Source organism: Chionomys nivalis, chromosome 21, assembly GCF_950005125.1.
Source record: "Chionomys nivalis chromosome 21, mChiNiv1.1, whole genome shotgun sequence".
NCBI classification, from domain to species: Eukaryota; Metazoa; Chordata; class Mammalia; order Rodentia; family Cricetidae; genus Chionomys; species Chionomys nivalis.
Window position 1 is genome coordinate 20759286 of NC_080106.1, and position 12892 is coordinate 20772177.

At 43.7% G+C, this 12892-nt stretch overlaps 1 protein-coding gene across 5 annotated transcripts in view; it reads left to right on the plus strand.

Moving 5' to 3' along the window:
- Positions 1-12892, plus strand: part of Znrf1 (zinc and ring finger 1) — a 98670-nt gene that overhangs the window by 53884 nt on the left and 31894 nt on the right. The gene's annotated exons all lie outside the window — the stretch shown is intronic.

Sequence of the window (12892 nt, forward strand, 5' to 3'; positions counted from 1 at the left end):
CCTCGTGAAGGCGAATACACTCAGAACTGGGCTGGCACGTGGGAACTGCACAGAGATGTGGCCACTGCTCGTGTTTGTCTTCCCACTAGTGTATTTCCCTCCTCCCACCCTTCTCCTGGGTAGATGGAAAGCTGAATGAGCAGCAGGCTCGGAGTGGCAGTGGAAGAGGAATGGAGATGTCTTCTGGCTGCTCTTGGCTATCCTTGAAGTTCTAGTACTGGGCACCCAGTTGTCTTGTATTAGTGAGAGCCAACAGTCTTTCCCAAAGGACTGATTGCCCAGCCTGTCCAAGCTCGGTGTGTTCCTGGCCATATTCCTGACAGGGCCTGCAAATATGGATGGGCACTAGATGGAAGATCAGGTTGTAGGCAGGCAGCATTCACATAACTCAGGATTGTTGAAATACAGCTCTGAGATGGGGGACAGGTCTTACACACTTGAGAACAGGCCATGTTCCTGTGGCTGCTGCTCTGAGGCCCTGTGCTTTCATAAGGAAACAGGGAGTAATATGTGTTTATTGTATGAGAAATTATACAAATCCTATTGCCTTAGAAATGTGATAATGCAGGAACCCAGAGATGAAAACAAAGAAGGTAAGAAACGAAGGAAAAGAAAGAAGGAAAAATAGAGATGCTGAGAGCCATGGGGAAGCTGCTCAGTTCTCTTTCTAGTATAGTCTATAAGGCACTGGCTGCTCTTGCAGTCATGGAGTGGGTGTGTTAGCTTGTTTAAATATGAGGATGACCACTCTGCCACACTACACCTGGGGTTCTGCTAGAGCCATGGCCTGAGACCATATATAAGTAGCAGTCTACACCAGTCTGACTTAGTTTAGACCTCAGTCATCCCATGGATAACTGGGGTGGGGAAATTTAATTTTTAAAAAATTTAATGATGATCAGAGAAATCCTGTCTCGAAAAACCAAAAAAAAAAAATTAATGATGTAATTGAGTTTCTTATCATAAAAAGCAATTAGTATATCTAAAATAAAAGGTTACGTCCCTTCCACACCTCTACTTGCTCATGAGTGACCAGGTAGTCAGTTGTGCGGCATGAGTTCAGGTGTGTCCTTGCTTGTGCCTTCTGGGTGGTAGGTACAGGCCTGTAATCTCAAAGAGGCAGGAGGATCAGTTTAAGATTGCCATGGAATACATGAGAACAAGTTAGCCTGGGCTGCATAAGACCTGTCTCGAAAACATCAAATCTCAGCAGCCAAGTAGTGGTGTTGCCACCAACAGCCCCCTTGAGCTGTGCTCGCCCTTGCTCTTCCCTGTGGAAGGACGTGTGAGTTTGTTTTCTAAAGGAGTCACATTCTTCATGATCTGCAATTTTTAAAAATTCATTTTGTGGTTAAATTGTGAATAGAAGTTTCACTAGTTTTTGTTGATGTTTATATGACTAGCTCTGAATTTATGTCAGTGTGAAGATTATCATCTTTATAATAATCAGATCTTATATAAGAATATATAATGCCTCTCCATTTATTAAATGTCTCAGGAGTTCTGTGCATTCTTGTTTAAGGAACTTCCTACTAGAAACATGATTTCTTCTGCTGTTAGTTGTTTCTAGTTAATTATTGCTGATGTGGAAAAACGTAATTTGATAAATAGATCTTATAGTTTGCATGAAACAAAAAAGCAAGTAATATCTCTTCCTTTCTGATGCCTATATTTAGATTTCCCCTCCTTAACCTGTGGATCAGTACCTCTACTGTTACGCTTACCAACGGTTTTTCTATTGAATATAAGTTTGCTGTAATTTTTGGGGAAGATATTTATATTTTTTTCAATTAAGTATTTTCTTTTCTGTTTATTGAGAATTGTAAACATAATGTAGTAATAAACGCTTCCAATTTGTTTTCTCTATCAACTGAAAGAATCATTTTCCCTTCCCCAGTCTATTGGTATGGTAAGGTTTCCTTATCTACTGGCTAGTTTTATGTCAATTGGACACAAGCTAAAGTCATCCAGAGGCGGGAACCTCAATTCAGAAAGTGCTTCCATAAGATGAGCTGTAGGCAAGCCTGTGTGGCATTTTCTGAATTAGTAATGACAGGGGAGAGCCGAGTCCATTGTCCTTGAGATGATGGTCCTGGGTTCTGTGAGAAAGCAGGCTGAGCAAGTAAGTCATTCGGAGTAAGCAGCACCTATCCATGGCTTCTGCTTGAGCTCCTGTCCCGACTTCCTTCAATGATGAACAGCGATACAGAAGTCAAATAAACCCTTTCCTTCCCAGCTTGCTCTTTTTGGTCATAGTGTTTCATCACAGCAATAGAAGACACCTTGTATTTTGGGGAAAATGCACTTTCTTTGGCTTCTGTATCCTCATACTGCCGTCAGTTACCTACTATTTATTTGGGTTTGTGTAATAGATGTTCCAGGAGCTTTTCCATTTGTAATGAGATGTTAGTATCCACAAGTCTTTTCTCTGAAGTGTTGAGTTTCAAAGAAAATCCAAATTCCAGTCTCTCCCCTGAGACAGCAGATAGGGATGCTCATGTGGCCATTCTGCCTCTGGTTCTGCACTTTCCGTCTAACTCCGTACTTAGCCAAGTCTGTAGAGTTGGTTCTCCTAAGACAAGACTTCCACAGGTAAAGGGCAGTGTCGCTAATAATTTATGGCATATCTATTCCATAACAAAATACCCAAAACTTAATGGTTTAAGCCAATAGCAACTATTATCTCTCACAATATTTATAAGCCAGAAACTTCAGACTAGCTCAGTGAGGCATGGGGGTTAAGAGTTTCCATGAAGCTGCAGTTGGATAGTGAGTGTCTGAAAGGGTTTTTTCTCACATGCCTAGATACCAGTCCAGAGAGACTCAGGAATGACTGGGGTCTTAGCATCTCTGTTTCTGTGTGTTTCATGAGATCTGTCCTGCCTCAAGTCTTCTTGGGGTAACTATATATATTGTATATTAACTTGGCTAGGACCACCATTATAAAAGATCCAGATGGGAGCCAAATTATGTATCTCATTATGTATCTGTGGCTGGCTTGGAATTCACTATAGACTAGATGGACCTAGAATCCAGAGATCTGCCCAAATATCTGACTCTGGGTTTTTATTATTCGTGCTACACTCGGGAGTCCTAGTATCACATCTGTCTTAGAGAAATAGCAGTCTGCTACAAGGTACAGTCCTATTCAAATCCTGTTTTAAATTAAGCTTTTTAAAACATAATTTTTTTTTTTTTTTTTTTTTTTTTTGGTTTTTCGAGACAGGGTTTCTCTGTGGTTTTGGAGCCTGTCCTGGAACTAGCTCTTGTAGACCAGGCTGGTCTCGAACTCACAGAGATCCGCCTGCCTCTGCCTCCCAAGTGCTGGGATTAAAGGCGGGCGCCACCATCGCCCAGCTTCTCTGTACCTTTGAAGCCTGTCCTGGAACTAGCTCTTGTAGACAAGGCTGGCCTCGAACTCACAAAGATCTGCCTGCCTCTTCTTCTTGAGTGCTGGGATTAAATGTGTGGGCCACCACTGCCCAGCTAATTTAAGCTTTTATAATGTGTATCTCAGGTTGGCCTGGAGCACACAATTCTCCTGCCTCAACCTGTGTAGTTGTTGGAGTTACATACTATATCAGCACACCAGCTTCAGAATTCTAATTGGACTAGTGTTTTTTTTTTTTTTAACTTTTTTTGTAGAGTGTATCTGGATAAGCTAACCTTTAGAGATAAAGGGCCATTTTATAGAGGTGTGCACCCATAATTTCAGGTACTTGGGAGGCTAAGGTAGGAGGATAACAAATTTGAGGCGAGGCTGAGCAATTTAACAAAACCCTGTTTGGAGATAAAATTACGGCCACAGATACGGTTCACTGGCAGAGCACTCGTCTGTCAGGTATAAAACCTGAGGTTAATCTCCATCACAAAAGAATCAAAATTAAAAGGGGAGAGGAAATATATAACTCAGAAATTTAGAGCATTTCGCACAGCATATATGAGGCCCCTGGGTTCAGTCCTCAACCGTAGACAAAAGGGGAGATTCTTGCCCTGGTGTGTTGGAATTTATAAGCTGTTAAACCATAGCCAAAGCAGTGTCTGCAAGAACAGGTGATGGAAAAGGAAATTGCGTGCGGATCTGAGAGGCAGACGCATCTACATGGAAGCTTAGCATCATATAAACGGGGCACCACAAATCTATGAAAAAGGGGGTGTGTCGCTTAGTAGATAATGTTGAGAGAATTGACCAAGTAGATGGAGAAACGTAAACTGGGAAACCACACATGACGGTAGACTGTAGGTGGACTAAAAACCTAATGAGAAATGTTCATGCTGTAAAACTAACGCACTCAGCCATTCCTCACCCACAAATCTGAAGTCTGGACACTCTAAAACCAGACGCTTACTCTTAAATCACCTGGCTTGAAAACTTGAACTGAGGTGAGTCTGTTTATAGGCTTATTCGTCTTGTTTAATATGAATGTCTGTTCCACTGCAGCTTTTTTTTTAATTTAATTTTTTTTAAGTGATTTAGCTTTTTTTGAGATAGGGTCTTATGAACTTGATGTATAGCCCAGGATGGTTTTGGACTTCTTCCCCCCTCCCCCCCCGCCTCCATATTATGCTGGCATTCCAGACATGTACCACCATACATGACCTTACAGTGATGCTATAATACCATCTTAGATCCACACTACATGAGATTCCCTCATTTATACTCAACACATGTTTATTGAACATCATTATTGCTCATTGAGCAGTAATACGTAGTAAACATTATTAAACTTGTTACTCTAACTCACACTGGAAAATGTAATACTAGCAGAAACAAAGTTGTATGGGGATATGAGCAATGATGCCTTTTGGGAGGAGACCTCCTATTCCAGTACGTTGTGGGCGTGAGATACTAAGTCATAGGAACCCTGTATTCGAACCCTGTTCCCTCTATGTAGACCTTAGACCAGTGCTTCTCAGCCTTCCTGGTGCATTGATCACTGATACAGTTCCTCATATTGTGGTGGCCCTCAGCCATAAAATTATTTTCTTTATAACCATAATTTGGGTACTGTTAGAAATCTTAATGTAAATATTTTTGGAGATGGGGGTCTGCCAAAGGGGTTACAACTCATAGCTTGAGAATTATTGCCTTAGATTCTAATCTAAGGGATATACAACTTTAGAGGGAACAAAAGTTTCTTTCTTTAGACAGATTTATTGAACCAAGATCTGGTCAGAGTTTATATATTTGGTTGATGTTTTTTCTTTTTTTTTAAATCTAGAACATCCTACCGTGTGTGTGGTGTGTATGGTGTGTGTGTGTGGTATGTGTGTGGTGTGTATGGATGTGGATGGTGGGTGTGGGTATTGTAGGTATGGTGGGGTGTGTATTGTGGAGGTGGTAGGGGTGTGTGTGCTGTGTATTGTGTGTGTGATATCTGTGTGTTAACTAGGATTTGAAGCTAGGGCCTTGTGTGTAATGGAAAGACTCTGCTGCTGAGCTACACCTCCACCTTGACAGTGGCTTTCTGCAAAGACAGAGTCAGTTGATTCCTAGAATGGCCTTCATTCTCGATTATGTTAAGTCTCCTCGGGATTGTTATTCAACCTATTCCTTTAGCCCTTTGGTTTCTTTAATAGATTAGACATTAGATTAGTCTAAATAGTTTCAGTTCAAGTACTTGGGAAAAACGAAAGTGTTGTTGACGTGCACTTCGTAGGTACCATGTGATGAAGCAGGTATTGAACTCCAGTTTCCCGTCATTTGCTTAAGGTGGTGACTGTGAGCCGGTTACTTTTACAGACTGTTAATTGGTAGCTTGCAGATGTCCTCTTCTGCCCCTGCCAAATGTCTGGTGATGATCTAATGATAAACCTCCATGTTCCTCCGAGGCAGCGGTTTCCTTAGTAGCTCAGTCAGCAGTAAGTGTGGTGCTGTCCGGGATGATACCTGAATGCTGTGCACTAGCACTGGTCCCAGGCCTGTGAGGAAGAGACCAGAAAGAAGACAGCACTGGAAAGCAGCTTTGTTAGGTAAGCGATGAAAGGCTTGTAAAAAAGCACACACAGTCAGAAACACAGGTACCACTCAGAGCCTAGACATGCAGGAGAGAAAGAGTATAGAAAATAAAGCCAAGGACCCCTGACCAGTTTTAAGAGGTTAGAGGCTGTGAATATAGTTCAGTGGTGGAATGCTCTAAAGTATCAGTTTCTTAACTAATTTTGCTTTTATGAAATTTACGCAAGGTTTGAAAGAAACAGAGTAAGTACCCAAAGTACCAAGTGACTATCGTTTCTATTACTAAAAAACAGGGGACAGCCTCAGTATCTGTGTGTAGGGAATTAACTAAATAACTTATATTTTTATTAAATAGAGTACTATATAGCTGTTTTTCTTTTTCTCTCCTCCCTGCCCCCAGACAAGATTTTTCTGTGTAGCCCTGACAGTTCTGGAACTTGCTGTGTAGACCAGGCTGGCCTAGAACTCAGAGAACTAGTGTGCCTCTGCCTCCCAAGTGCTGGGATTAAAGATATGTACCACCACTGGCAAGCAATATGTAGCTCCGTCTTAAGAGATGAGGAAGGTTCGGGATTGTAGTTCATTTGGTAGGGTGCTTGCCTACCATACACCAAGGCTCTGAGTTTAAGCCTCAACAATGTTCAAACCACCTGTAGTGGCACAAAACTGTAGGGGTGGAAGAGGAGATCCAAAATTGAAGGTGATTCTTGACTACATAGCAAGTTTGAGAACAGTCTGGGCTGCCTGCGATCTGTCAGGAGGAAGAGCAGGAGAGAAGGAGAGAGTCCTTTTCCAGGAGGCTGAAGTGTGTTCTGTTCTACACCACTTTCTTATTCCTGTTGTGTGCGGATTAGTTTTACCCATTGAAGCCACACTCAAATGTTAACTCAAACACAGACCTCGTGGTCCTGTTGTACTGTGATCTTTGGGTGTGTTTGCCACCAGCTGCTATAGGGCTGGGATTGGGACTGTTATCTGTGCAGCAGACTCCCCCATTGCTTCTGTAGCTATAGGCTACCTCCCACCGGGGCACAGAATGTAATACTCCAGTTTAACATGCAGGCATGGCCTCTTGACTAAAGCCAAAGCTTTCCTTTTTATGCTGTGCTCTCGTTCGTCCCCTGTTTACTAGGCCTTTTCCTCTTTGGGAAAGTGTGTGTACTGAGAAAGATGGGGCTCTTCTCTGGCCCTCTTCCTCCCCCTACCTTCATTCAGCAAATGGATGAAATCAAGCTGATAACCTTGAAGAGAATCAGTGGGCTCTGAGATATCCAGAAAAAATGATGTTTACTGCTCTCTTGACAGAGGTGTAAACAGTGTTAATTGAGCACCCTCTTCAAGGTTTAACTTAAATTGAATCAATGCTGGGGATGGAAGGATGGAGGACAGGGAAAGGACCACTCAGAGTACTGTGAATGGCTCCCTTAGCTGCTCAGAATAGGGTTACTTGATCTATCCTGCTCCTGCCCATCACACTACCACTTCACTCCAGCTGTTCGGCTTCACTACTTAGCCTGATTCATAACTGCAGCCAATATCTTCCCTCCCTGCTTCTTCCCCTTAACAATTACACCAGCTGTATTTTTTCCTTTGTCAGATTCCCCAAATTTGGCATGTCTAAAAGGGAATCACCATCTTCTCTTGCCCTCCTTCCAGCAACCCTTTCCTCTAGGATTCCATCCTCATGAAAACCACCAGCTGGTTTTCTCCTTGTTGTGCTCATAATCGGGAATACACCTGCTAACTCTGTCTGAACACCTCTTACGAAGTTGTGTGAGACACAGTCTGTCTGTATAGCCCTGGCTAGCCTCAAACTTGTGATCCTCCTGTCTCAGTCTTCCAAATGAGTAGTGCTGTTACAGGCTACCACACCTGCAGTGTCTAAGCTAACCTGTCCTGTGTGCTTTGCTACTGTAGCCTAGCACAAGTTATCAGTGGATGCCAAAAAGCACAATAATCAGGATAAATAATTGTTCAGAGTCAAGTCAACCAGATGTCCCTGCTGGATTCTGAGTCCACCAGATGGCCCATTGGGCACCAGGCCAGGGCCCCAGTAGCATAGGAGACCTTGATGTTTACCAAGGGTTGGCAGGGCAGTGAGGCCTGGTTCTCTCCACCCACACCACCAGTAGCCTAAATAGCAGCAACTCCTTAACTGTTCTATAAGTTTTCAGGGTCTCCCAGACTGCACTGATGCCAGAGTGGTTGATCTGACTTCTGTCAGTCTTTTTGGCTACCTGTCCACCCCCCTCATTCCCTCTCTTGGGGTGCGTCTGAGAGAGTTTTCACTTTTAATTTTTGAGACCTGGCCTCTTCTGAGCTTTGGTTAGGCTTGACAGACCAGCAAGCTCTGGAAATTCTGCTGTTTTCCACTTTTCTGTCCCCTCCCAGTGCTGAGGTGACAGGTGCATGCCCCCATATATTACATGAGTGCTGGGGATCCCAACTCAGGATCATGTTTGTGTACCTTTAATGCCAGCAGATGCAGGTGGATCTCTCTGAGTTCAAGGTCAGCCTACATAGTAAGTTCTATGCCAGCTAAAACTACAGAGTAAGTCTATATCAAAACAAACCAACAAACTAAGTATTTAATAGTTTATTAGTACTTAATAGACCATCATAAGTATATGTCTTTCTATGTATAGTGTGTCTGTACATGTTAGTGTATGTGTACCTGTATGTATATGGAGATCATATATTGTTATCAAGTGCCTTTTTTAATTACCCCTACCTTATTATTGAGACAGGATCTCTCACTGAATTTGGAGTTCACCAATTCTGCTGATTCAAGTGAGCCAGACAGTGTGTTCCAGGGATCTCCCTGTCTCCTCCACTTCTCCAGGATGGGGAATATAGGCATGTACTACTGCACCAGCATTTCATATGGGTATTAGGAATCCAGACTTGGGGCCACTTCATGGCCTGAGCAGTCTGTCCAGCCTGTACATGTATCTTGATGGCTTCACAAACCGAGCACTTCTGTATGAAGTATGACCTGTGTCCTAGGACACTGCCTCATGCCCTTTCTCCCCATGGGGTAATTGCCCTCCTGCCTTGGAACAGATTTGCCTGACTTATTTTTGTACTTAAATAAAAATCAAACAGCGTGTGCTTATAGGTTTGCCTCCTTTCCTGAGCATTTGAGAGTAAGCCAACATATTGTAGTATAGTGCCGAAGACCTTTAATTAGCCTTGCTGCAATAGTTTCCATTATATGAATGAACTGTACTTTTTCCATTTATTCTTACACTGCAGCTGCATGAAAAAAATGCCCTAAAACTTCATAGTGCACAACAGCTGTTCATTCTGTGGACATGATAGGAGCAGCTTGTCTCTGCTTCATGATACCTGGAGTCTCATGTGAAAATCTGGAGGCAGTAGCTTTGGATGTGTGGTAGTTTGAATGACAGTGTCCCATTCCCCATAGATTCGTAGATTTGAATACTTGGCCCAGGTATTGAATCTGTTTGAAATGATTAGGAGGTGTAGCCTTGTTGAAGGTGTATCACTGCAGGTGGACTTTAAGGTGCAGAAGCCCACACATTGCCATTTAGTTGCCTCTGCCTCTTGCTTATGGATCAAGATGTAAGCCCTCAGCTACTGCCCCAGCACCGTGCCTGCCTGCCTCCTGCCATGCTCCCTGCCATTATGACCATGGACTCTAATCCTCTGAAACTGGAAGCCCAAAACAAATTCTTCTATAAGTTTCCTTAATCGTGGTATCTATCACAGCAGCAGAAAAGTAATTAAGACAGGTGGATGGTTCATTCACTCACATGCCCTAAAACTCTGCAGGGGTTGTCAGCATGGTGGCTAGTTGTGAGGGCAGGGTCCTAAAACTACTAGGCAGCAGCCATATCCTTTGTTTGTCTCGATTTGTACATCATGACGTTTCTGCTATATTCTTGGTCTGAATAATTCCAAGTTTACTCGAGTAAGGGAAATAGAGTCCGGCACTAAATGAGGGGTGGCACCGAGAGTGAAACAGTGCTGGGGGAATCATGCAAAAAATTACCCAGCTGTTAATAAGCATAGTATTATCTGATGACATCGTTCCTTTTTGAGGCAGCCACATTAGAACACATCGAGTTCACTAGTCACCTCAAGACCTGGCTGGCTTTCCTCATCCTTTAGTCACAGCTTGGACTTCCCTTCTTTTTAACAAGCCTCTCCTGACGTTACTGCCTCCTAGCCTCAGAAGTTCCAGTGTAGTTCCCATTCTGTGTTCTGGGGCCCTGTCATAGCCCTTGCACAGTGTGCAGACCAGGAGGCCTGCTCTTGTCTATTTAATTGTCCTTGTCCCTGGTCAGAGTTGAGGCCCCTAAAGCAGCTCTTCCTTTCATGGGGCACGTAGTAAGCTACAGTGAAATAGAGAAAACGGATCCAGCCTTTAGTGTCTGCTTTTTAGAGACACAATGTAACGCACATAGGAATTAGCCATATTTTAAGATATCAACACATACCCTTCTTTTTTTTTTTTGGTTTTTCGAGACAGGGTTTCTCTGTGGCTTTGCAGCCTGTCCTGGAACTAGCTCTGTAGACCAGGTGGTCTCGAACTCACAGAGATCCACCTGCCTCTGCCTCCCGAGTGCTGGGATTAAAGGCGTGCGCCACCATCGCCCAGCAACACATACCCTTCTGCAGCCAATCAAGTGTTAGAACAGGAAGGCATTTTAGATAGTCTTTTCTCCTTCTGTAGGTTAAAAATGTAAACATAATAGAATCCTTTAAGTAGAAGTAGATGACCCAGTTAGCAGCAATCCTAGGCCCCCATTGTAATAAGAGGTGTTCCCATGAAGAGGCTGAGGGGGTTGAAGGAGCTCTATTTAAGCTCCTCTAGCTTTGCTCTGAGATGCAGAAACTATGTATGTTCAGTGATAGACACATAAGCCACTAGTCATACTATTCCCATGTGTGAGCTACAAGAAGGCCACCTTTCTGTGACTTGTAGGAAGAATTAAGGCATCTTTTTTCAGCCCTTCTGCCCACCTCTCCAGCCCTCAGGTCCTCGATCATTTTGCAAACCAGTTATCTAGTTGGGTAAAAGAAAGCATTTTTAAAAGGGGAGGAAGCTGGAGAGATGGCTCAGTGGCCTATAAAAGCCAAAAGAGGCTATCAGGTTCTGGAACTGGAGTTACAGGTAGCCGTGAGATGTCGTGTAGGTGCTGCTGGGAATCATAATCAAACCCAGGTCCTCACGAAGAGCAGCAGTGCTCTCCAGCCCCTCCCCTAGGACTTTAAATAGTTTTGTGTATGTTTGACTCATACATCATGGTGCTGCCGATTCTTTTTGTTTCCTCTGTGTGTCTGTGTGTGCGCGTGTGCGTAGTGCTTCCCTAAGCCTTCTATGTTTTTAAGATCTGCCACTGTATGTGTGTTTAGTCCCTTGCTTGTGCCTGCTTGTTGATGGATGTGACTAATCTACTATACTATCTCATGATATACCATGTTCTCTGTTGGTCCTGCCCATCTCCCATGGGGCTGTTCTGGGCTGCCTGACACTATGATGTGGCAGATATCCTCTGTGACTGAGAGATAGCCCAGAAGTAGGATTGCCAGGTCCTAGAGCAGTGAACTTCTGGGATCTCTTCTAAGGACCTTGATGTATCTGTGACCCATTTCCTGTTTGCCTGAGTGGGAATGGTAGGTTGCTTCAGATGTCTCTCCTTCACCTTGGATCTGGAATTTTGCAGTGATAGCCTCCAGAGAGTAGAGAGAAAGGTTGGGATGTTATTCTCCTGTAGGTTGAACTGTTCCAATGCCTACTGTTCCTTCTGTCTTGAGTTTATACCTGATTTCTGGGCCCTGTAGAGGCAGTAAGGGACACTGGAACACGCTGACCTGAGCACACATTTGACTTCTCTGTGTGCGCCCGGTCACCAGGTCACAGGATGGATGTCAGGAGTCCACTTGCCAGCAATAAATCGAGTTTGCCCATCTCTATCCTTCCTGCTGGGAGATAAGAAAAGTCACAGCACATTTATGGTGTTCTTATGTCTGGAATTTCCTTCAAAATAATCTGCAACAGGGGAACTGAGTACAATAAAGATCAAATGACTCTAAATTTTGTCATCCAAATGCAGACACATCTTAGATTAAAGGAGAGAGCTATTAATTACACTGGGATCACAAGCTAAGACCAGGATTACTCTAGCAAACCAAGACACTGTACCCCAAGGAAAAATGATGGAACTGACCCTGAGTTGACCACTGTTGAAACTGGGCAACTTGCACCTGGAAGCTCATTCTATTGTTTGTTCGTTTGAAAATTACCATAATAAAAATCTTTAGGAGGATGCTTATTAGACTGCCAAAGCACTCAGAAGTCTCCGTTGTCAAGCTGGCAATTTAGCCCAGTGGAAGAGCATTTTTCATGTACGAGTCCCTGGGTTTGATACCCTTCTCCTCCCCCAGCCCCCCAATTTTCCTTAACTATTTAGCCCTTATTGCCCAGAAAATGCCCAGGAAATCGGGACCCTTGCCAGTCTGTAAGAGTAGTAAGCTTAGGCTGTCTGCTGCCTGCATTCAGGGCACCCAGCTGGAGGCGGAGTTGAGCGGAGTTGGTAGAAGAGCCCCACCTGCTTTTGTTGACAGGAATGAAAAGCTGTGAGTTGTTCTAGCCTAATGGGACTTGGCTCGGCCTGCCCAGGGGCCAACCGCAGCAGGTCCTTCACATACACACCACAGCCTGGTAGCAGTCTGTACATAGGCACATACGATCGCTATCTGTGGCAGGAAGCGGCCTACAGATGGTGGTTTTATAACTGACGTTCTGTGGCACACACACTTCCCTGTCCTACTTAACCTTCGCCCTGGTTTTAGCAGTTGCTGGAACTGAGACGTAGAAGGTAGAAGTTTACTTCTCTGCTGGGAATAAACTCCAACCACAGGCTCATGTACCCACAATTGGTTATCTCTTTCCGTACTATGTGG